The sequence below is a fragment of the Equus caballus genome, chromosome 15, assembly GCF_041296265.1.
Source record: "Equus caballus isolate H_3958 breed thoroughbred chromosome 15, TB-T2T, whole genome shotgun sequence".
Taxonomy (NCBI): Eukaryota; Metazoa; Chordata; class Mammalia; order Perissodactyla; family Equidae; genus Equus; species Equus caballus.
The window spans coordinates 53,915,291-53,940,436 of NC_091698.1; the positions used below are offsets into that span (position 1 = coordinate 53,915,291).

General features: G+C 36.0%; 1 protein-coding gene across 7 annotated transcripts in view; it reads left to right on the forward strand.

The window, feature by feature from the left end:
- WDPCP (WD repeat containing planar cell polarity effector) overlaps nt 1-25,146 on the forward strand; it is a 379,254-nt gene that overhangs the window by 219,930 nt on the left and 134,178 nt on the right. The window lies entirely within an intron of this gene.

A 25,146-nucleotide genomic window follows, 5' to 3' on the forward strand; every position in this document is an offset into this window, starting at 1 on the left:
CTCGTGTACCTTGCTGTGAGAGGATGACATCTTTCTATCTAATAAGCTTAAATGTCTTTCTGATCCATTCTCTGAAGAAGCACAGCTACAGATGCCAGGACATAGGGCAAAACATGTCCCATAGATCTTGAATGTGCTGTTTGTCCCTCGGATATTAGTGAGAAGTAAGAAATTATGAATGTTCTCATTTGTATTTTTAAAGTAACCACAGTGCAAAGTGGATCCAAGAAGTTATAAATTCACATACACTTTAGTCCTCCCATTTATTATCTACAGAACAATAAAAACCGACTAGTTTCTTACAGATCCTTGTGCTCTGCATCAGGTTCTTATTTTTATAAGATCTTTCACCATGATGTCACAGTAAGATCAGATGAACAAAGGTGGAGTTCCTTTCCTGGTTTCTCAGCATACTCTGCTCCACAGAGATTTCATTGTTGTCAAAGAAACAATAAAGCAAAAGGTTCTTGAACACAGCAAAAACTTCTGGAAGGCTTGTTTACCTGTACCTTCTGCACAATGAACACATTTAGTAGTTTAAATTAAGCTTTGATGCTTTAGATGTTAATATAGGTTCATGACATTAGGTCACTTGTCTTTGGAATGAGTTTGTTATTTAAATTCTAACTTTGCATCATTTAAATAAATTGTGCTTTCACTGATCATGAAAAAATCTTTCTAATTACTTCAGAAGTATTAACCTTCTGTTATTTGTCATCTGTATTTTGTTATGTCAAATTGAGCAGACATATTAGTATATCGAGGGAAGGTTTTATTTTTTTCACCAAAATTATGCATGCAGACATCAGTGTCAGAAATTTAATTACATCACTTTTTAGATTTTCTGACCCCCTGACTTTCCTGTTTATCTCCACCTTCTCACCTCTGCCACTATTCACCCCAGTAAAAGGTAGATTTTCTTCACATTTCTTTACGTTTTTATGTCTATAGTCTCAATCTTTTTTCTAGCCAAGATAAGAACTGAAGAGATGAGTATTTAAATGTTTAGCGTCTGGCAAACTTTCTGTCTCAATGTATTATATTGTTCTGTAATTTCTACTGCTTTGATTATTAATGAATACATAATCATAGAAACCATCTTTCTAAACTTTTTCTGAAATCATATCTGTTTCAGCATCTAGTCTCAGTTTAGCCAGTAACAATATAAAGAAACTCTCCATGTTTGTTTAAATCTCTTTACTCCAAATAGCCTTTCTACTGATAGGCTGTCCCTAACCCTAATCTATAAGGATTTTTACATGTAAAAGATAAAAACCTAAAATAAAGAAAGGAGGGAAATAGTTTCACTTTCCTTTTTATTTGTAAAAGTGAACAATCATTTTTCAGAATGCTGCACCCCTACTCTTCATATGTAACCTTGCTTATTTATAGCTCAAGGTCTGCCTTAAGGAAGCATTAAAGAGCCATAGGAGAGCATTAAGTCCTCAAACAAAATTCCATTTAAGCTCATGAATCTACTATATATATTTTAGGCTCCACATTGAAATTATCTAAAAGAATTTATCATGTTCTCTAACAGATAAATTATTACTGCTTAAATTATAATCTAGCCAGGGGCCTCAGGTCTAGCCTATATACTAAGAAATATTACCTCTTTGAGTTTAAAAGTTTATAAAATAAACAGGATTATCCCTGCATATAAATGGTTTTCTATCCCAAGATATCTCTTCCTAAAAGACTAAAAATAATACCACATGGAACACAAAGGAGTCACCAAAAACGTCTTACAGTTAACCTGGAAATAGTGTTTTTGCATTAGCATCTATCAGTGGTAGAGAGATAAAAAGACATATAGAATGATATCAACAGGCCTGGAATACTAAAAAGTCAATATAAGGATGCTGGACCTGGGGAAACAGGCCTGCAAGGACCCACCTCTCTGTCTAGTTTACACTGTAGCCTAAGTGATCATCATCTAAACTAAGGGTTAGCAAACTATGGCCTACCACCCAAAACCAGCCAAAGAATGTTTTTTTACAGTTTTAAATCATTTAAAAATGAACCATAGGGGCTGGCCCCATGGCCGAGTGGTTAAGTTCACGTGCTCCGCTGCAGACAGCCCAGTGTTTCGTTGGTTCGAATACTGGGCACAGACATGACACTGCTCATCAAACCACACTGAGGCAGCGTCCCACATGCCACAACTAGAAGGATCCACAACGAAGAATATACAACTATGTACCGGAGGGGCTTTGGGGAGAAAAAGGAAAAAGTAAAATCTTTAAAAAAAATAAATAAATAAAAATAAAAGTGAACCATAGTATTATGACACTTAAAAAAATATGATATTGAAATTCAAATTTCAGTGTCCATAAATGAAGTTTTATGAGAACACAGCCAAACTCATTTGGTTATGTACTGTCTATGACTGCTTTTGCTCTCAGTGGCAGAGCTGAGTACAGTAGTCCCTCGATATCTGCGGGGGATTGGTTCCAGGACCCCCACGGATACCAAAATTCGTGGATGCTCATGTCCTTTACATAAAATGGCATAATATTTCCAGATAACCTACACACATCCTCCTGTATACTTTAAATCATCTCTAGATTACTTACTATACCTAATACAGTGTAAATGCTATATAAATAGTTGCTATAGTATATTGTTTAGGGAATAATGACAAGAAAAAAAGTCTGTAGGTCTTCAGTATGGATGCAGCCATCATAGGCCTTTTAATACACGATTGGTCGAATCTGCAGGTGCAGAACCCACAGAGAGCCAACTGTAGTTGCAAGAGACCATATAGCTTGTAAAGTCTAGAATATTTACTATCTGGATCTTTACAGAAAAAGTTTGCAGACTCCTGGTCAAAACAATGATGATTTATAATTTCACTCCTCTATTTAAAACACTTTAGCAGCTTCCCATTGTCTTTGGGATAAATTCTAACTCCTTAATGTGGCATCTAAGGCCCCTTCAGTCTCACTTTTCTGCTTTCCAGCTACATCACCTTTCTCTCAGTACTGGAAAATATACTGTACTACTTTTTACATCCAGACCATGTTAAGGAGTTTGGGTTTATCCTTACCCCAAATAAGTCCAACAAGGTGTGATGGGAAATACATGAAATGTGGGTCAGAAGTTTCCTCCAAGGTCAGTAACCTTGGAGGGTTTTTTTTAATGTAAATGACAATAATAATAGAGTACCTACTCATAAAGTTGTTTTTGAGTCTCAGTGGAGATAATGTATTAAAAGTATTTTGTAAACTGGGAAGTACTATACAGATATCATGTGTTATTACTATTAAGACAGGGCAATTATTGTTACTTTGAGGCTATTGCAAGAAATAACGAAGACCTGAAACAGGGCCTGAATTATATGAATATAAAGGAGAGGATATTTTGTAAGCAAAATCAATATGATTCAGCAAGTCCTTAGATGAAAATAAAATATTTTGGTTGTAAGAATAAATAGTACTATAATAAAAAGAAAACAATGCCATAAAGTATAAAGAATGAAATAAAAATCACTTGAAATCCTCCTGTCCAGAAATGAACATCCTTTAAAATACCTCTCTATGTGAATATGCGCTGCTTAACAACAGGGATACATTCTGAGAAATGCATTGTTAGGTGGTTTTTTCATTGTGCAAACATCATAGAGTGTACTAATGTGGAACAAAATTTGCCACCCCAAAATGTGTCTCTTTAACATGAGGGTTATCGCAAAGTTTTTCTTGTTACCTCCCCCTTAATTGCCTCAAAGAATTCAGATTAAAAAACCTGCCTCAGGGAGCGAGCTATCACCTTAGCATGACATGAACTAGGTGGTAGAAAGGGAGGAACCTAGAAAAGCCTGTTTGTTGGGTTCTCCTCTGTGTTCTTCTGTTTCTATGTGGCCGAACATTTGTTTTCCAAATGTTTGCTCCTTTTCACCTACCTGTGAACTGCCTGCCTTCTCTTTGTAATCTCTGACTCTCCCCATCCCCAACACCTTCTTTTATCTGTAGCTGAGGATGGTATTTAAGTTGAGGGCTTCTGCCATTTGGGTGAGTTACTTGGTTTTCCTGGATTTCTCCCATGTGTATATGCTATTAAACTTTTGTTTGTTTTTCTCCTGTTAATGTGTCTCATGTCAATTTAATTCTTACATCAGTCAGAAGAACCTAGAAGGACAGAGGAAAATTTCTTCCCCCCCCTACAGTACTTACACAAATCTAGATGCTATAGCCTACCTCACACCCAGGCTATATCGTGCTAATCTTATGGGACCACCACCATATATTTGGCCTGTCATCGACGGAAACATTGTTATGCAGTGCCTAACTATATACACGTATACTTACTATACTTTTCGTTTGTAATTTGATCTTTTCCATTCAATAATGTGACATAGACAGTTTTCCATATCAATAAATATAGATCTATGTCATCACTTTAATGTTTACATTGTATTCCATTTTATGGGTGGTACTGGCAGAAAAACAAGCTCATAGACCAATGGAACAGAATAGAGAGCGCAGAAATAAACCCATACATATATGGTCAGCTAGTCTTTGACAAGGGTGCCAAGAACACACAATGGGGAGAGGATAGTCTCTTCAATAAATGGTGGTGGGGAAATTGGCTATCCACATGCAGAAGAATGAAACTGGATCCGTGTCTTACACCACTTACAAAAATTAATTCAAAGTGGATTAAAAACTTAAATAGAAGACCTGAAACCATAAAACTCCTAGAAGAAAACACCGAGAAAAAGCTCCTTGACATTGTTGTGGCAATGATTTTTTGGGTAAGATAACAAGCTTAGACAACAAAGGCTATAATAAGTAAGTGGGACTACATCAAACTAAAAAGTTTATGCACAGCAAAGGAAACAATAAATTGAAAATACAATCTATAGAATGGGAGACAATATTTGCAAACCACATACCTGATAAGGGGTTAATATCCAAAATATATAAGGAATTCATATGCTTCAACAGCAAAAAATCACATAATCCAACTTAAAAATGAGCAAAGGACCTGAAGAGACTTTCTTCCAAAAAAGACATACAAATGACCAACAGGTACATGAAAAGGTGTTCGACATCACAAATAATCAGGGAAATGCAAATCAAAACCACAGCAAGATATCACTTCACACCTATTAGGGTGGCTTTTATCAAAAAAAGACAAGAGATTACAAATGTTGGCAAGGATGTGGAGAAAAGGGAGCCCTTGTACATTGTTGGTGGGATTATAAATTGGTATATAAATATAAATATTTGGTATATAAATATAAATATTTGCTTCATATATCCTTCATATATCATATGTCCATGTTTCCTTAAGTTGTCTCTCTTATAAGTAACATTTAGTTGGATATTTTTAATGAACTCTCATAATCTTTGCCTTTTAAATGGATTATTTAATTGAAGTATAACATAAGTAATAGTACAATTGTGTTCATCCTACCTTCTTTCTTTTCTGTATGTCCCAACTATTCGCTGTCCTTTTGTCTAACCAACCTTGCTCTTTTTTAATTTTTCCCTTCTATTAGCTTATTAGTTACATTTTTTCTCTAATTTTTTCTCTTGACTAATGTCCTTTTGGTGTGTCTTTTTGTTGCTGTTATTGTTTGGGGGTCATTTGGTCTTATCTCTTTGCTGTTTTTTTTTTTTATTAAATGTTGGACATAGCATTTTAAAAATGTGATAATTTGAGACTGTGCGTGATGTTATTTTCCCTCCTGAAAAAATTTACTTTTGGGCCAGCCCTAGTGGCCTAGTGGTTAAGTTCAGCACACTGTGCTTCAGCAGCCTGGGTTTCGTTCCTGGGTGTGGACCTACACCACTCATTGGTTAGTGGCCATGCTGTGGCAGCGGCCCACATAAAAAGAAAAAAAGAGGAAGACTGTCAATGGATGTTATTAGCTCAGAGTGAATCTTCGTGACCAAAAAAAAAGAAAAAAGAATTTACTTTTGCTTCTGACAGGTAGTCAGGGTAAGGGTTAAACAAAACCTTAATCCATTCTGGGATTGAGTTTATTTGAAGCTGAGTTTCAGTCTGAGAGCTGGTTTATTTCCACTTCACACCTGTATCAAGAGTGTAGCCCCTCAGGAGTCCCAGTTGAAAGCTCTGCCTCCTCAACAGGCCCTGAAATGTAATTTTGTACCCTTTGCCCAATGACTCTACCTAAAGCTCTGTACAGTTTCTCAACTTCTCAAACACTACTTTCTGCTAACTTTCTCAGCCTCTTGGCAGTTACAAATCAGCAAAAGCTTTGAAAAGCAAAAGCAGCACCAAATGTCAGGTTTACCTCTCTGGGCTTTGCTTCTGTCTAGAATCTTGGTTCTTCAGATATTCACTGTCTTGGTGGTTCTCCAATGTCTTCAAACAGATTTTTGAAGAGTTAGATAAAATAATTTTATAGTTTCTCTCAGCAAAAGTACTGGTCTGTTATATCCTTATCTGGATAATTGGAATCAGAAGTTCTATAGTATATTTTTGGAAGGCAAGGAAAGTGTTAAACTTAGCACTAGCTGCTTTCCAATTTTGGATGACTCCCTGCAGTGTGCTATTATGTTTGAACTATTAATTACTAAGAGTCTTAAATATCACAAATTTTGTGTATAACTAGAGTCTACACTTAATTATGGTGAAAGCACTAAAGAGAAAAACTTGATTTTTTTCAAATTTTAACTCATTTTCAAGAAAGTAGAAAAAATAAATTTTCAGCTCTTCAAGTTGAATTGTTTTAGTCTTATAAGATTAATAATGCAAGTCTTTCCTTTGATAATAGAAGATATTTGTGTTTATACCTGCTTAAATGTATAGTCTGTCTTGCTCATGGGCATGCCAAGTGCTTTATGATTATCAGCAACAAAATCATTACATCACAAAATTAAAGGAGTTAACTTTTCTTGATCACTTGCAAAATGCCAGGCATCATACCAGAGGCTTTATATAAGTTATCTAATTTAATTCTCATAATAATCCTTTTAGAATTATTATACCTATTTTATAGTTGATAAAACTAATTATAAGGAAAACTGAGCAGAACTGTGATTCAAACTCAAGTGTGTTTGACTCTAAAATCCATGCCATTTTCAGTTATACCAAACTGTATTATATAAAGATTTGGAAGTTCCCTAAAGCTGAGAGATTTATGACTTGATGACTACCCATAACTACATTGAAGAAAGCTATTCTTTTTTTTTCATGCTTTACCAAAATTCACAAAGACTTCAGTAGGACTGCTTATTCTAGAATGATGTCTTATCTAGCTTGAATGATTTACAGAATCCTAGTGTATTGGGAAGATGATTCATCCAAATTAAGCACTCTTAATATTAGTCTGTAACAAAAGGAAAAAAAGTCTATTGTGTGCAGTGACTATAAAAAGGATCATAGAAAGTAGCACCAATTGCCCATTTCCCTACTTTCTCATTCATGGCTCCAGAGAAGAATACTTTTACACATTTAGGCAGACATCATATTGATAGATCTTCTAGGTCCATGAGTCTGCTCTCTGAGAACCCATCTGCACCTTGGAGAGATACAAAGAAGAAGAGTTGTATCTTAAGGTGTCATGTGAACTAGACATGTTCTAGTGTTCACATGTTCACATGTTAAAGTGTCCATCCCCAATTTCCTGTCCTTTAGAAAAGCATCAGCCTCTCATTGGTCCCTGTAGTTCAAGGGTGTTTCCTACTAAAACTCAAGCAAAGAGGAATAATGATATAATTAATATTGGCTCAACTGTTTTAAAATATTACTCATAAGGGAAGGGGGAGCTTCCACTTCCAGCTAATGGACAAACTGGTTTTCAGACTTGCTCCCACAGTAAACTACTATAAAACTGGACAAAATATGAGACAACTGTATTTAGGCCTGAGACAATGAGCACTGCAAGACTGTTTTCCTCAAAAAAATGGGGAGGACATAGATGAGCCCTGTAAACAGTTTCCAGAGCAGAGACCAGTGATGTCACTCAGCTAAAGAGCCAGAGATAAGAGTTAAGAATTCAGAGATAATGAGAGATCTAGAGTTTGTGGGGCAGGATACCCCAAAGGGAGAATCTGTGTGAAGAGTAAGGACTCAGAAGTCTTCATGGTGTTTCCCTTTGGGTTGTTGATGGAAGGCTTGGCTGCAAATAGATAAAGCCTACAAAGAGTCACTGCAGTGAGACTGAAAGCTGAATGAAGATGTTGCACAGTGCTGAGAGATGCTGGAATTCTGGTTCAGCCAAAGTGAAGCATCCTCACTGGGCATTTACATGAAACCCCATAAATGCCATGCTTTATGAATAAGGACCACATCCTAAGACTATGTACGAAACTGAAATAGATGTGACTTTAAAAATCGTAAAACTAAACTTGACAGGATTAAAAGAATCCACTACTAATTTAATGCTCTGCTAGTATAAAATTCAGCATCCTTTAAAGAAAGACAATATAATCCAAACTCCCTATAATGTGACGTCCACAATGTCCAGGACACAATAACACATTACTAGGCAGGTGAGAAAGCAGGAAAATGTGATGTATAATGAAGAGAAAAAGGAGCTAATAGTAACAGATCCTGAGATGACTCAGATTTGAAATGAGCAGACAAGAACTTTGGATAGCTGTTATAAATGTGTTCAACGATTTTAAAAGAAAAGATGAACATAAAGACTGAATATATAAGGATTCTCAGTAGAGACACAGAAACTATTAAAAAAAGAAGGGGGAAAAGAAATTATAGAACTGGGGCCAGCCCTGTGGCCGAGTGGTTAAGTTCGCGTGCTCTACTTCAGCAGCCCAGGGTTTCGCCGGTTCAGATCCTGGGCATGGACATGGTGCCACTCATCGGGCCATGCTGAAGAGGCGTCCCACATGCCACAACTGGAAGGACCCACAACTACCTTTTGGTCAACAAAAAAAATTATAGAACTGAAAAATATAAAATATGAAATGACAAATTCACTGTATAGGCTTAGCAGAAGATTGGATGCTATATAATAAAGGACAAGTGAACTTGAAGACAGATCAATAGAAATCATCCAATCTGAATAAGCAAGGTAAAATATTGTAAAAAGTGAACACAGCCTCAGTTATTAGTGAGACAAAATCAAGTGACCTAAAATAGATGTAATTGTTGAAAAACATTAGTCTACAGATCCAAGAAGCCCAGTGAACTACAAATAGAAGAAAGCAATACCTGTGCACACCATACCTTGGTAGGGCATATCCAAACTACTGAAAACCAATGATGATGAGAAAAATCTTAAAAATAGCCAGAAAGAAAACCAAAAAAATTACATAGAAGACCAACAACTAATTTGAATCATGGGTGACTTCTCATCAGAAAAAGTGATGGCAAAAGATAATGGAACAACATCTTTACCGTACTGAAAAAAGCAAAAACTCTTAAGACAAAATTTTATATCCAGTAAAAAGTATCTTAAAATGAGGGTGAAATAAAGACACTTTTGAATAAACAAAAGCTGAGACAACCCAGCACCAGCACACCTGCGCTACAATAAAAGTTAAAGGAAGTTCCTCAGGAAGAACAAATAGGATACCAGGTGAAAACTTGGATATACATAAAAGAATGCAGAGCTCTGGAAATGGTAAACACATGGATTAATTGGGGCCAGCTCAGTGGCATAGTGGTTAAGTTTGTGTGCTTCGCTTTGGCAGCCCAGAGTTCACAGGTTTGGATCCTGGGCATGGACCTACACACTGTTCATCAAGGCATACTGTGGCAGCATCCCACATACAAAATAGAGGAAAACTGTCACAGATATTAGCTCAGGGACAATCTTCCTCAAGCAAAAAGAGGAAGATTGGCAACAGATGTTAGCTCAGGCCCAATCTTCCTCACTAAAAACAAATAAATGAATAAAATAATAAAATAGTATAAGTATTTTTCCTCATGTAAAAATTTCTTTAAAACATAGCTGTTTAAAGCAAAAGTAATAAAAATGGCTTGTATGGGGCTGGCCCCGTGGCCGAGTGGTTAAGTTTGCGCGCTCCGCTGCAGGCGGCCCAGTGTTTCGTTGGTTCGAATCCTGGGCGCGGACATGGCACTGCTCATCAGACCACGCTGAGGCAGCGTCCCACATGCCACAACTAGAAGAACACACAACGAAGAATATACAACTATGTACCGGGGGGCTTTGGGGAGAAAAAGGAAAATAATAAAATCTTTAAAAAAAAAAAAAAAAAAATGGCATGTAGCATATATAGCATGTAGATGTAAAATGAATGACAGTAACATCACAACGGGGTCAGGGGAGGGCTGTAAATGGAATTATACTATTGTAAGGTTTGTACCTTTTACCTGAAGTGGTACAATATTAATTCTAAGTAGACTATGATAAGTTAAGATTGCATATTGTAGTGCCTAGAGGATTTTCTTAAATATTTAAATGTACAGCTAAAAAGAAGTCAATAGAGGAAATAAAAAATACTTTGAAAATATTCAACCCCAAAGAGGGCAGCACAGGAGAATGAATAGAAAACAAATAGCAAGACTGTAGCCCACTTTCACTACTCTTATTTAACATAGTATTGGAAGTCCTAGCCAGAGCAATCAGGCAACAAAAGAAATAAAAGGGATCCAAATTGGAAAAGAAGAACAGACGACATGATTTTATATATAGAAAAGCCTAAAGAATCCACTAAAAACCTTTTAGAAATAATAAGTGAATACAGTCAAGTCACAGGATACAAAATCAACATACAAAAATCAATTGCTTTTCTATATACTAACAACGAAGTAGCAGAAAGGGAAATTAAGAATACAATCCCATTTATCCTTGCAACAAAAAGAATAAAATACCTAGGAATAAACTTAACCAAAGAGGTGAAAGATCTGTACACAGAAAACTAGAAAACATTGTTGAAAGAAATCGAAGAAGACACAAAGAAATGGAAAGATATTCCGTGCACTTGGATTGGAAGAATTAACATTGTTAAAATGTCCATACTTCCTAAAGCAATCTATAGATTCAATGCAATCCCTATCAACGTTCCGACAACATTTTTCACAGAAATAGAACAAAGAATCCTAAAATTTATATGGAACAACAAAAGACCCCGAATAGCCAAAGGATTCCTGAGAAACAAGAACAAAACTGGAGGTATCACACTCCCTGATTTCAAAATATATTACAAAGCCATAGTAAGCAAAACAGCGTGATACTGGCACAAAAACAGACACACAGATCAATGGAACAGAATCGAGAGCCAAGAAATAAACCCACACATTTATGGACAGCTAATATCCGACAAGGGACCCAAGAGCATACAATGGAGAAAGGAGAGTCTCTTCAATAAATGGTGTTGGGAAAACTGGACAGCCACATGCAGAAGAATGAAAGTAGACCATTATCTTACACCATGCAGAAAAATCAACTCAAAATGGATTAAAGACTTGAATGTAAGACCTGAAACCATGAAACTGCTAAAAGAAAACAGAGGCAGTATGCTCTTTGAGATTGGTCTTAGCAGCATATTTTCAAGTACCATGTCTGACCGGGCAAGGGGAACAAAAGAAAAAATGAACACATGGGACTACGTCAAACTAAAAAGCTTCTGCACAGCAAAGGAAACCATCAACAAAACAGAAAGACAACAATTGGGAGAAGATATTTGCAAACCATATATCAGATAAGGGGTTAATATCCAAATTATACAAAGAACTCATACATCTCAACAACAAAAAAACCCAACAACCCAATTAAAAAATGGGCAAAAGATCTGAACAGAGATTTCTCCAAAGAAGATATACGGATGGCAAACAGGCACGTGAAAAGATGTTCAACATCATTAGCTATCAGGGAAATGCAAATCAAAAAACTACAATGAGGTATTACCTCACTCCAGTCAGAATGGCTATAATTAACAAGACAGGAAACAAGTGTTGGAGAGGATGTGCAGAGAAGGGAACCCTCGTACACTGCTGGTGGGAGTGCATACTGGTGCAGCCACCAGGGAAAGCAGTATGGAGAATCCTCAGAAAATTAACAATACATCTACCATATGATCCAGCTAAATCACTACTGGGTATTTATCCAAAGAACTTGGAAACGCAAAGGCATAACGATACATGCACCCCTATGTTCAGTGCAGCATTATTCACCGTAGCCAAGACTTGGAAGCAACCTAGGTGCCCATCAAGGGATGAATGGATAAAGAAGATGTGGTATATACACATAATGGAATACTACTCAGCCATAAGAAATGATGAAATCCAGCCATTTGTGACAACATTGATGGACCTTGAGGGTATTATGCTAAGTGAAATAAGTCAGAGGGAGAATGTCAAATACCGTATGTTCTCACTCATAAGTAGAAGATAAAAACAACGACAAACAAACACATAGCAATGGAGATTGGATTGGTGGTTACCATGGGGAAGTGAGGGGGAGGGCAAAAGGGGTGATTAGGCTCACATGTGTGGTGATTGACTATAGTTAGTTTTTGGGTGGTGAACATAATGTAATCTACACAGAATTTGAAATCTATTACAATGTACATCTGAAAGCTATATAATGTGTTAATCCAATATTACTGCAATAAACAGAAAACAGGAAAAGAAAGATTTGGATTAAAAGTTTGTAGCAAATCAAACAAACAAATAGCAAGATTGTATACTTAAACCCAAACATTTATAATTACATTAAATTCAAATTAACTGGATGCTCCAAATAAAAAGCAGAGATTGAATTTTTTCAAATCTGAGATTATTGGACTGGATAAAAAGTAAGACCTAATTCTGTCTATAAGAGAAACATTTTAGTTATTATGACACAAATAAATTGAAATTAAAAAGACATACCACACAAATTATAAGTACCAGACAGACTTTAGGACAAAGGAAGCATTAACAGAGATAAAGAGGCACATTCATGATGATAAAAGTTCAGCAGAAAGACATAATTCTAAATATCTGTGTAGAAAATAACTGAGTTTCAAATATATGAAGCAAAAGCTGACAACCAAGAAAGAGAAATAGAGAGATATAGTAATTCACAGAATAAGTAATAAAAAAAATTTCCTAAGGATGTAGACTATGTGAACCTATCAACCAGCTTGACCGAACTGACATTTTTTGAACCTATATCTGACAACTTTAGAATGCAGTTTTTTTTCAGATGCACATAGAATATTCACTAAACATAGACTATATGCTGGTCCATAAAATAAAGCACAATACACTTTAGAAGATTGAAATATGACACCAAAGGAATTAAATCACAAGTCACTAATGTTCAGATATCTACAAAGTGCCCAACTCTTTGCATATTAAACAGTACTTCTCTAAAAATCTCATGGGTCACAGAAGAAATCACAAGAGAAATTAGGAAATATTTTGAATTGAATTTTAATGAATATATCAAAATGTGTGGGTTGATTATAATACATTGTATAAAATAAGATGCCGTGAGTCCATACTGATACAGATAAGTACATAGGTAAATAAATAATGCCAACTAATAAATGTAAGGGGAATGACAGAATGAGAAAAATCTCAATTTGGCAAACCTCATAGTAATTCAATAAGGCAAGAATCATTAATGGCTGCTATAACTGTAAGAGAAAGTTCCATGAGATAGAGGATACTTATGAGAGTAACTTTACAATGCAGAAGGCTCATAGACACCATGTTAATCAAGTGATCAAAATGCCATCATCAATAATGGAACAAATCAAAATAATTTGCCACCTTGTATATTGCAGTGAGAACACAACAACCCTTCTGTGGCATTCCTAAAAAAAGTGCATAACCTGAATTTAATCCTGAGGAAACATCAGTTGATTCCAAATTGAGGGACATTCTAATAACTAGCCTATACTCTTCAAAAAGGTCAAGCTCTTGTAAGTGAAAGGAAGACTCAAGAACTCTACTAAAGAAGACTACAGAGACATAACTAAATGCATCAAGAAATGGATCTTTGTGATATGAAGAAAATTATTGGAACAGTTGGTAAAATTTCAGTGATTAAGTGGGAGTAATGTTATCAATGTTAATTTCATGATTTTGATGATTTGATTGTGGTTATATAGGAGAGTGTCCTAATTTGTAGGAAATAAACACTAAAGTATTCAAGAGCGTGTTGGCAACTTCCTCTCAAATGAGTTAGAATAAAAGAGTTTTGTATTGTACTTGAAAATCTTCTGTAACTCTGAGATTGTTTAAAAGGTTTTTAACGAAAAAAATAAAAATTTTCACTAATATCACAGCTCTAGACTCTTTATTGCCCATGATTTCTCTAGGTAGAAGCTGTGTGGTTTGGAAGTCTATTTCTGTTGGTTACAGAAATGCTGCTTTTAGTTCTGTGTCTTTGGGACCTTATTCTGCTTTTGAAAATTCAGGTAACCTCTCCAAACTAATTATTACTGTGTCATAAAAGCTACTCATTTGCCACCCAAGATTGCTTCTCTGGCCTCATGTTGGATGGCATGAGGATGAGTATGCCTTCTGAACATTCTCGTGTTGACATCCCTAATTACCTTGGCCATTGGCACAGGACCATTTGGAATGTCAAGTGTGTGCATTTGATAATGCTATAAAAAGACCTATAGTTACTGCTCTCCAGCCATCTGTGCCTTCCCTTGGCATGTTACTGTTCAGTAGTTTGTCTTTCATTGGCATGATTTCTGTAGTGTGGCTTTACATCTGCCACTCCGAGGCACTTGCTTGGTGATCAAGTTGACATAAAATTGTTTCTTTGGCACTGTTTTTATATAGAGGAGTTTTATACCTGCTAACTTCTGAAGCAAGAATTACCATTTGTTACATACATTATAAGTGTAATTTTAAAAATTATGAGTATAGACTTCTCTGGCCTCTTTTGGCTCAAACCTATCTTGGACTTTCAAGTTCAAATTTTCCCAATCAGGTGTCTCCACTCTGAAGAATTAACTTGTAAATGAAATATACCTCTTCTAAGATATTGGATTGAGTATATACATCAACCTCTCCCTCCTCTGCCAAATCTCTAGAAATCATGGAATGTGTGTGTGTGTGTATTTAAAATTTCTAATGGAATTGAAAACAAGAATACATGATGGACCAGAAGCTGTAAGGAATCCACTGAAAACTGTAAAAGAGACAAAATCAAATTGAAAAATGAAAGCAGAAACTTAAAGGTCCAGAGGAGAAGACTGCTCCTAAAGTTGAGAGAAGCATCAAAAGTTCTCCTTTCCCTAAGGAAGGGGATACTAGGAATCAGAAAAATGTTCCTGGGCAAGCAAGGATGAATAATCAGGGTCGAGTAAGGTGGGTAAATGGAGACAAGTCAAAATAAGTAAATACTGATAAACCCCAGGTAATGTCAGAAAAGTAAGTTGATATGACTATGTTAAGAATTCAAGGATATTCACCAGAAAAATAGGAATGGATGGTGTCATGGACTGAATTGTATTCCCCTCCTCTCCCAAATCCATGTAGTGAAGCTGTAACCCTGCAATATGACTGTATTTGGAGAAAGGCCTTTAAAGATGTAATTAAAATTAAATGAGGCTGTTAAGGTGGAGCCCTAATCCAATATGACTGGTGACCTTATAAGAAGAGTAGACACCAGGCATGCATGTGCACAGAGGAAAGGCCATGTAAGGACACAGCAAGGTCACAATCTGCAAGCCAAGGAGAGAGGCCTCAGGAGAAACCAAACCTGTCAACAACGATCTTGGACGTCCAGCCCAACTGTGAGAAAATACATTTCTGTTGTTTAATGCACCCAGCCTGTGGTGTTTTGTTATGGCAGCCCTAGCAGACTAACACAAATTCCTAAGTTTAGAACCAATAAACAAGAAAAATGCAAGAAAGAAAACTTGATAAATTATTAAAAATCAAAAGGAAATAATCAAAAGCAATTAACTAAAGATATGGTAAATAGAAAACACAAAATAAGTTTTCAAGAATATCTAAACATCAGTAATTATAATGTGAATGAATTAAATTCACCTATTGAAAATGAGAGACCATAAGATTGGATTTTTTAAATATCCAGATATATGTTGCAGATTAAAAAAACATTCCAAACCTAAAATAACATAGGAAGGTTCAAATGGAAAAAGATATACAAATAAGTGCTGCCAAAACCAAGTATCAGACAAAACATCTGAAGACAAGAGTATTAAAAAGGAAAAGAAGGGTGAAGTACTTTTTAAGTATGTCCACAAATTCTTTGAATACTCCTCTTTTCAAAAGGTGGTGCCTTATCCTCTTATCCCCTTGAATATCAGCTGGACCTAGTAACTCACTTCATTTATGATGTGTGACTTCTGAACTAGGTAATAAAATGTTTTGTGGCTTTCTTTTTACCCCCTTTCACTCTGATCTGGGGGAAGCTAGCTGCCATGTCATGAGGACATTCAAGCAACCCAGTGGAGAGGTGTACACAGTGAGATACCAGCATCTTAGGAACAGCCAGTAAGGAACCGAGGCCTCCAGACAAAAGCCATGTGAATGAACCATCTAGAAGAGGTCCTTCATCCCCAAATTTTCAGGTGGTTGCAGCTCTGGCCAACTTCTTGACTGCAACCTCATGAAAGACCTTGAGTCAGAATCACCCAATTAAGTCTTCCTAGATTCCCGACCTTCCGAAATTGTAAGATAATCAGTGTTTATTGTTTTGAGCTGCTAACTTTGGAGATAATTTGGTATGCAGCAATAGATAACTAGTACAGAGAGAGCCTTCATAATAATATAGTTGATGATAGAAGTGATCCATCAAGTAGACATAGCACTATTCATTTAACTACAGGGTTCCAAAATTAATTGTTTTATAAAGAAAAACCTTCAAGGAAAGATGGCAAAATCCACAACGTGCAGGATTTTTAACACTCTCTTCTCAGAAAACAATACACTGAAAAGGAAAAAAATCAGCAAGGATACTGAGGATTTGAATACCAATTAGAAAACTTGAACTAAGGAAGCTATATTCATATTTAATAAACAGAATGCACATTACAGGGATACCTTGAAGATACTGTGGGTCTAGTTCCAGACCACTACAATAAAGCAAATAGCGCAATAAAGTGAGTCACACAAATTTTTTGGTTTCCCAGTGTATTAAAAAGTTGTTTACATTATACTGTGGTCTATTAAATGCGCAGTAGCATTATGTCTAAAAGACCCAATATATATACCTTAATTAAAAAATACTTTATTGGGGCTGGCCCCGTGGCCAAGTGGTTGAGTTCGCGCGCTCTGCTGCAGGCGGCCCAGTGTTTCGTTGGTTTGAATCCTGGGTGCGGACATGGCACTGCTCGTCAAACCACGCTGAGGCAGCGTCCCACATGCCACAACTAGAAGGACCCACAATGAAGAATATACACAACTATGTACTGGGGGGCTTTGGGGAGAAAAAGGAAAAAATAAAATATTAAAAAAAATACTTTATTGCTTAAAAATGCTAACCATCATCTGAGCCTTCAGCAAGTCATCTTTTTGCTGGTGGAGGGTCTTGTAAAAAATGCAGTATCTGCGAAGCACAATAAAGCAAAGCCCAAAAAAATGAGGTATGTCTGTATTAACAAAATGCCAAAGTCAAGCACAAATAATGATCATATCTAAGCCACCAAGGAAATCTGAACAAAGTCAAAAGCTTGCTATCATAGAGACCATATTCAGTGACTTCCATGTAATAAAAGTAAAAATAAACTACAAAAAGATTGCCCTGCTAAAAAATAATATCATGTGCCTCAACATTTAACAGCATACTTCTTAATAACTGTTGGGCTAAAGGTGATGACAAAGTGAAAATTATAAACTTTTTAGCTTAATGGCAATGAAAATATTACATATGAAGATCTGTAGCTTGCAGCCAAAGCAGTAATACTCAGAAGAAATTTTGTAGCCTTAAATTCATTAATTAAAAAAACATTGAAAATAAGTGACCTGCACTTTCCTTTCAAGAGGGTAAAGACAAATCCAAAGAATGTAGAGAAACAAAATTAGTGAACATAAAAGAGGAAATTAAATTTTAAAAAGTAGAATTTTTCAATAAAATTAAAGCTGTTTTGGGGCCCGCCCGGTGGCACAGCAGTTAAGTGTGTGCGTTCCGCTTCCACGGCCCGGGGTTCGCCGGTTCAGATCCCGGGTGCGGACATGGCACCGCTTGGCACGCCATGCTGTGGTAGGCGTCCCACATATAAAGTGGAGTAAGATGAGCACAGATGTTAGCTCAGGGACAGTCTTCCTCAGGAAAAAAAAAGAGGAAGATTGGCAGCAGTTAGCTCAGGGCTAATCTTCCTCAAAAAAAAAAAGAAAGAAAAAATTAAAGCTGTTTTCTGAAAAGACCTGTAAGACAACAGTTTGGAAAATATGATCAAGACACAGAAAAAAAAAGAAGAAAATAACATTAGGATTGAAAAGTATATAAGTATAGACCAAGGAAATTTGTTTTTAAATAAGAAAGAAAATACTATTATTTAATTTTATTCTGAATTTTTTTATCACAGATAAAAAGCAGAGAGAATAAAATAATGAATCACCATATTCCAATCACCTAGCTTTAACAATTATCTATACATGACCTAACACTTTTCATTTATATCTCCAACCACTTTACATTCAGTTTTGGATTATTTTGAAGCATCATATTATTTTACTTTAAATCCTTCAGTATGTGTCTCTAAAAGAAGAATTTTTTTCTTTAAAGAAATGCACCGCAATAGTATGATCACATCCAAAAAAATTCACCTTAGTTTCTTAATATCATCAAAAATCAAATTGATATTCAAATTTCCTGATTATCTCCTGAAATATTTATTTTAAAAATCTAAAAGGTAGTTGGATCTCAGGATATAAACAAGGTCCAACATTACATTTGGTTGATGAGTCTCAGATGTCTACAGTATTTTAATCCTAGTTCTAGCTGCCTCTCTTCACTTCTTTTGTAATTTCTCTGTTGAATAAATTGAGCTTTTTGCCCTGAAGTTTCTCATATTCTGAATTGTGCCAATTGCATATCTTTGGAGTGCTTAACATGTTCCTCTGTCTCCTGTATTTCCTGTAAACCAGTAGTTCATTTGTGTCTCTGTGTAAACAAACATTTTTATTGTCTATTTGTTGGGGTTTTTTTTTTTGACAAAGATGCTTCATAGATATTGTGTATCAACTGACAACGTTAGGTTTTCTTTTTTGTGATGTTAAGTTTGATCAGTGGGTTCAATAATCCAATCATTATAAAGTTCTCCTAAAGCTTTCTGCATGCAGTTTTAATTAGTGCTTACATCCATTATTTCATTAAGGCTGCAAAGTGTGGTGATATTCTATCATTTCTTGTTCATTTGTTAGCTGGAATTCTTCTTAAAATATCTTTTCGTCCTTGCTATTGGGTTATTCTGAGGTACAATTCCTTTGGTAAGAAAGGGTAAATGCTTGATTCTCTATCTGTATTTACCACATTTCAAAATAATAAGTTGTTTCCCTAGCCTTCTCTAAAGGTTACCAATTCTATTTTTTAGTATTATCATTAATATTTAAATTTTTAAATATTTCATGTTTCAATCCATTGAAAATGTTATTTTTTAATCTACAATTTGGGGGGTAATTTAAATACAATCAGATTCACAAATTTTAAATGTGTAATTCAATGAGTTTTGACAAACATATATAGTCACATAATCACCACCACGATTAAGTTTTAGGACATTTCCATCACCCCAAAAAGTTCTTTGTAGTTACCCTCCTGCCCAGCCCCAGGAATCCACCAATCTGCTGTTCACTACTATAGATAAGATTGTCAAGAATTTAATTTAAATGTAATTACATAGTATATACTCTTTTGTGACTGTAATTTTTGTTTTTTCCCTAAAGATTGGCACCTGAACTAACATCTGTTGCCAGTCTTTCTTCTCCTCCCCCTCCTCCTCCCCCTCCTCCTCCCCCTCCCCCCCCCCAAAGTCCCCTAGTACATTGTTGTGTATTCTAGTTGCAGGTCCTTCTGGTTCTGCTATGTGGGACACTGCCTCAGCATGGCTTGATGAACGGTGCTAGGTCCGCGCCCAGGATCCAAACCCACAAAATCCTGGCCTGCCAAAGCAGAGTGCACAAACTTAACCACTCAGCCAGGGGTCCCACCCCTGTAACTATAATTTATTGCGTAAGTTGTGCTTTTTGAATCAGATTTAAGAAGTCTTTACCCAACTACCCAAGGCTGCAATTAATTTCTTGTATATGTTCTTTAAAAAATTTTATAATTTTAGTTTCTGTATTTAGGTCTATGATCTATGTTCAGTTAGTTTTGGAATGTGGCATGAATTCAGGTTTGGTTTGGTTGCATATGGTTGTCCAATTGTTTCAGAACTATTCCTTCTCCACTCAATTGCTTTTGCACCTCTTTGAAAATCAGTCAATTGGGCACACATCTGTAGGTCTATTTCTGAATTCTCTATTCTGTTCCATTGATTTATATGTCTATAGCAGTAGTTTCCAACAGGGGTGATTTTACAACTCCCCCCCCCCCCCCGCCCCCAGGGACATTTGGCAATATCTTGAGGCGTTTTTTATTGCCACAGCTGTGGTGCTATTCGTATGTAGTGGGTAGAGGCCAGGGATGCTGCTAAACATCCTACAATACACAGGACAGCTCCTTACAACAAAGAATTCTCTGACCCAAAATGTTGATAGTCCCAAGGTTTAGATATGCTGGTCAATACTTTTGCCAGTATCACACTGTTTTGATTGTTGTTTAAGTCTTGAAATCAGGCTATGTAATTCTCCAACTTTCTCTTTTTAAAAATTATTTTAGCTACTCTGAGTCCTTTGCATTTCCATATTAATTTTAGAATCAGCTTATCAATTTCTAAAAAATGTCTGCTGGGATGTGATTGGAATTGCATTAAATCTGTAAATCAACTTGGGCACAATTGACATCTTAAAAATATTGAGTCCATGGGGCTGGCCCCGTGGCCGAGTGGTTAAGTTCGCGCGCTCCGCTGCAGGCGGCCCAGTGTTTCGTTGGTTCGAATCCTGGGCGCGAACATGGCACTGCTCATCAGACCACGCTGAGGCAGCGTCCCACATGCCACAACTAGAAGAACCCACAACGAAGAATATACAACTATGTACCGGGGGGCTTTGGGGAGAAAAAGGAAATAATAAAATCTTTTAAAAAAATAAATATTGAGTCCATGGATGTGGCACATTTTCCATTATGTTGTTTTTAATTTCTCTCAGCAGTGTTGATATATATACTACAAAGTATGTGTGTGCATGTGTGTGCGTGTATATATATACACACGCAGTATACTATACACTGTAGTATATACGTTACAATATATATATCAGTCTCTAGTGTTTTAATGTCTTTCTAGTTTTGGCATTGGTGTAGTACTGATGTTACAAAATGAATTGCAAAATGTTCCTCTTCTCCTCTCCTCTCCCCTCTCCCTTCTCCTCCTAGACTTCCTCTGGGTGCTTTCAAGATTTTCTCTGTCATTAGTTTTCAGCAATTTGATTATGTTGTACCTTTGTGGTGTGTGTGTGCATGCATGTGTGTTTATCATATTTGTGGATCTTTCATTTATAGGTTAATAGGTTTTATCATATTTGGAAATTTTCCAAGCCTTATCTGTTCAAACATCCCCCATCCCTCTTCTCTCTTCCTTCTAGGTCTTCAATTACAATATTAGTTCTGTTTATTTTTTTCAGTATTTATTCCCTCTGTGTATTTATGTTACACTGCTTGATTATGTCCACTGGCCATTGAGGCTCTGCTCCTTTTCAGTTCTTTTTTCTCTATGTGCTTAATTTTAGATTATTTCTATTCTTTTAACTTCACTCATCTTTTATTCTTCAGTGTCAATTTGCTTGTAGTCCTTTCCAGTGAATTTTTCATTTCAGATAGTGTATTCATTTTTTTTTAAAGATTTTATTTTTCCTTTTTCTCCCAAAGCCACCTGGTACATAGTTGTGTCTTTTTAGTTGTGGGTCCTTCTAGTTGTGGCATGTGGGATGCTGCCTCAGCATGGCTTGACGAGCAGTGCCATGTCAGCACCCAGGATTCGAACTGGCGAAACCCTGGGCCGCTGAAGCAGAGCATGTGAACTTAACCACTTGGCCACAGGGCTGGCCCCCAGATAGTGTATTTTAAATTTCTAGTTCCATTTGGTTCTTTTTTTATATCTTCCAATTCTGTTGTCATTATGTTCATGTTTTTCTTTGTCTTTGTGTGTAAGTTTGTATATATGTGTAGGTACGTGTGTATATATGTGTGTGCGTGTATATTTGTTTTAAAATTCTTTTCTGCCGATTCCATTATCTCTGTCATTTCTTGGGTCTGTTTCAAGTGACCAGTTTTTCTCCTGGTTAGGGTCATGTTTCCTTAATATTTTTTCATATCTCATATATCTTTATTGGAAGCTGGATTTCATGAATTTCATGTTGTTGAGTGCTAGATTTTGTTCTATTCCTTAAAAGAGCATACAGGTGGTAATATTTTTGCACTCATCTTTAGCCATGGAAACTCCTCCAAGTCAGCTTATGAGTCCTTTTGGGATGACCCCAGCAGTACTGATAGCTTCCTTGCCTTGTATGACAAGGTACACCCCCAACCTGGAATCAACCATTTCTCCAAGTAATTCTGATTTCTTTTAATGGCATATTGTCACTATAGTTCACAGACTGGAGACAGAGGGCTTATTTCTACTAAGTTTGTCATTGTTTTTTAGGGCAAAGAGCTAAACAAAGGTAGGCAAATTTTTTTTTGTAAATGGCCAGATAGTAAATATTTTAGACTTTGCAGGCCACAAAGTCTCTGTCACAACTATTCAGCTCTCCCATTGTAGCTTGAAAGCAGATATAGGCAGAATGTAAACAAATGAATGTGGCTGTTTTAATAAAACTTTATTTACAAAAACTAGTCTTAGGTTGAATTTGGTTCACAGACTGTATCTTGTTGACCTGTGTTATACAACATTTATAGAAAATGGCTTCAGAATATTTTCACAAATATTATTCCTACTAGTTATAATTATGAAAACATTCTGAAATTTCTTTGCAATTCCTTTGTTCTTCAGGATATCCTGTGAGGGATAAACACGTCTATATTTTAAAGTGACTTGAAAAAACTATTTTCACGTAGTTATGCCACCAATTTGATATACTAAATTCATTATTCAGTGAGGTCTAGCTTCAATCTCTGTTTTCTTCATATTGTTCTCCTTTCCTTCCCCTTGAGGTTGTCACTGTTGGTTTATCCTTCATTTATAGAAAACATATATAACTAAATATGCATATATATTCATCTATGCCCCTGTTTTTTAAATAAAACCCCTGTTTTAGTAGTATACTAAACACATTGTTTGGTAACTTGATTTTTTTTAATGCAACGTATCCTGGAGATCACTCTATAGCAGTATATAGAAAGATCAGAAGGCTTTTTAAAATTATGATAATATATACAACAGTGGAATAGATATGAATACTTAGTGGACATGAATAACCATCTAGAAAAAATACAAATGGCTAAAAATTACAAACTAGGTAAATGAATTTAAAAGGTCCAGTAGCCCTAAAGAGAAGATTCAAATAAGTCAAAAATAAAACTCCTGAAAGGAAGCAGTAGGTTTTGAGTTCTATGAAAACTTCAAAAACATATAATTTCCAAAAACTTATTCTAACATGAAAATATGTGCCATTCCAAGTAAATTCATTTGATAATAAAATTTAAATTCTTTCACATATTTTAACATTATTTTTTATCTTTATGCCATCTTTTATTTTTTATTAAAAAATTTTTCTATTGCAGTAACATTGGATTATAACATTATAGCTTTCAGATGTACATCATAATATATTTCGAATTCTTTGTAGATTACATCATGTTCACCACCCAAGAACTAATTATACTCCATAACCTCACATGTGACCCTAATCATCTCTTTTGCCCTCCCTCCCCCTTCCCCTATGGTAAACCACCAATCCAATCTCCATTGCTATGTGTTTGTTTGTCGTTGTTTTTATCTTCTACTTATGAGTGAGATCATACAGTATTTGACTTCCTCCTTCTGACTTATTTCATTTCACATAATACCCTCAAGGTCCATCCATGTTGTCACAAATGGCTGGATTTCATCATTTCTTATGGCTGAGTAGTATTCCATTGTGTATATACCACGTCTTCTTTATCCATTCATCCCTTGATGGGCACCTAGGTTGCTTCCAAGTCTTGGCTATGGTGAATAATGCTGCAGTGAACACAGGGGTGCATGTATCTTTATGCCTTTGCATTTCCAAGTTCTTTGGATAAATACCCAGTAATGGGATAGCTGGATCATACGGTAGATGTATTGTTAATTTTCTGAGGATTCTCCATACTGCTTTCCCTAGTGGCTGCACCAGTATGCACTCCCACCAGCAGTGTACGAGGGTTCCCTTCTCTCCACATCCTCTCCAACACTTGTTGTTTCCTTTCTTGTTAATTATGGCCATTCTGACCAGAGTGAGGTGATACCTCATTGTAGTTTGATTTGCATTTCCCTGATAGCTAATGATGTTGAACATCTTTTCACATGCCTGTTTGCCATCCGTATATCTTCTTTGGAGAAATCTCTGTTCAGATCTTTTGCCCATTTTTTAATTGGGATGTTGGGTTTTTTTGTTGTTGAGATGTATGAGTTCTTTGTATAATTTGGATATTAACCCCTTATCTGATATATGGTTTGCAAATATCTTCTCCCAATTGTTGTCTTTCTGTTTTGTTGATGGTTTCCTTTGCTGTGCAGAAGCTTTTTAGTTTGACGTAGTCCCATGTGTTCATTTTTTCTTTTGTTCCCCTTGCCCGGTCAGACATGGTACTTGAAAATATGCTGCTAAGACCAATCTCAAAGAGCATACTGCCTCTGTTTTCTTTTAGCAGTTTCATGGTTTCAGGTCTTACATTCAAGTCTTTAATCCATTTTGAGTTGATTTTTCTGCATGGTGTAAGATAATGGTCTACTTTCATTCTTCTGCATGTGGCTGTCCAGTTTTCCCAACACCATTTATTGAAGAGACTCTCCTTTCTCCATGCTCTTGGGTCCCTTGTCGAATATTAGCTGTCCATAAATGTGTGGGTTTATTTCTTGGCTCTCGATTCTGTTCCATTGATCTGTGTGTCTGTTTTTGTGCCAGTACCTTGCTGTTTTGGTTACTATCGCTTTGTCGTATATTTTGAAATCAGGGAGTGTGATACCTCCAGTTTTGTTCTTGTTT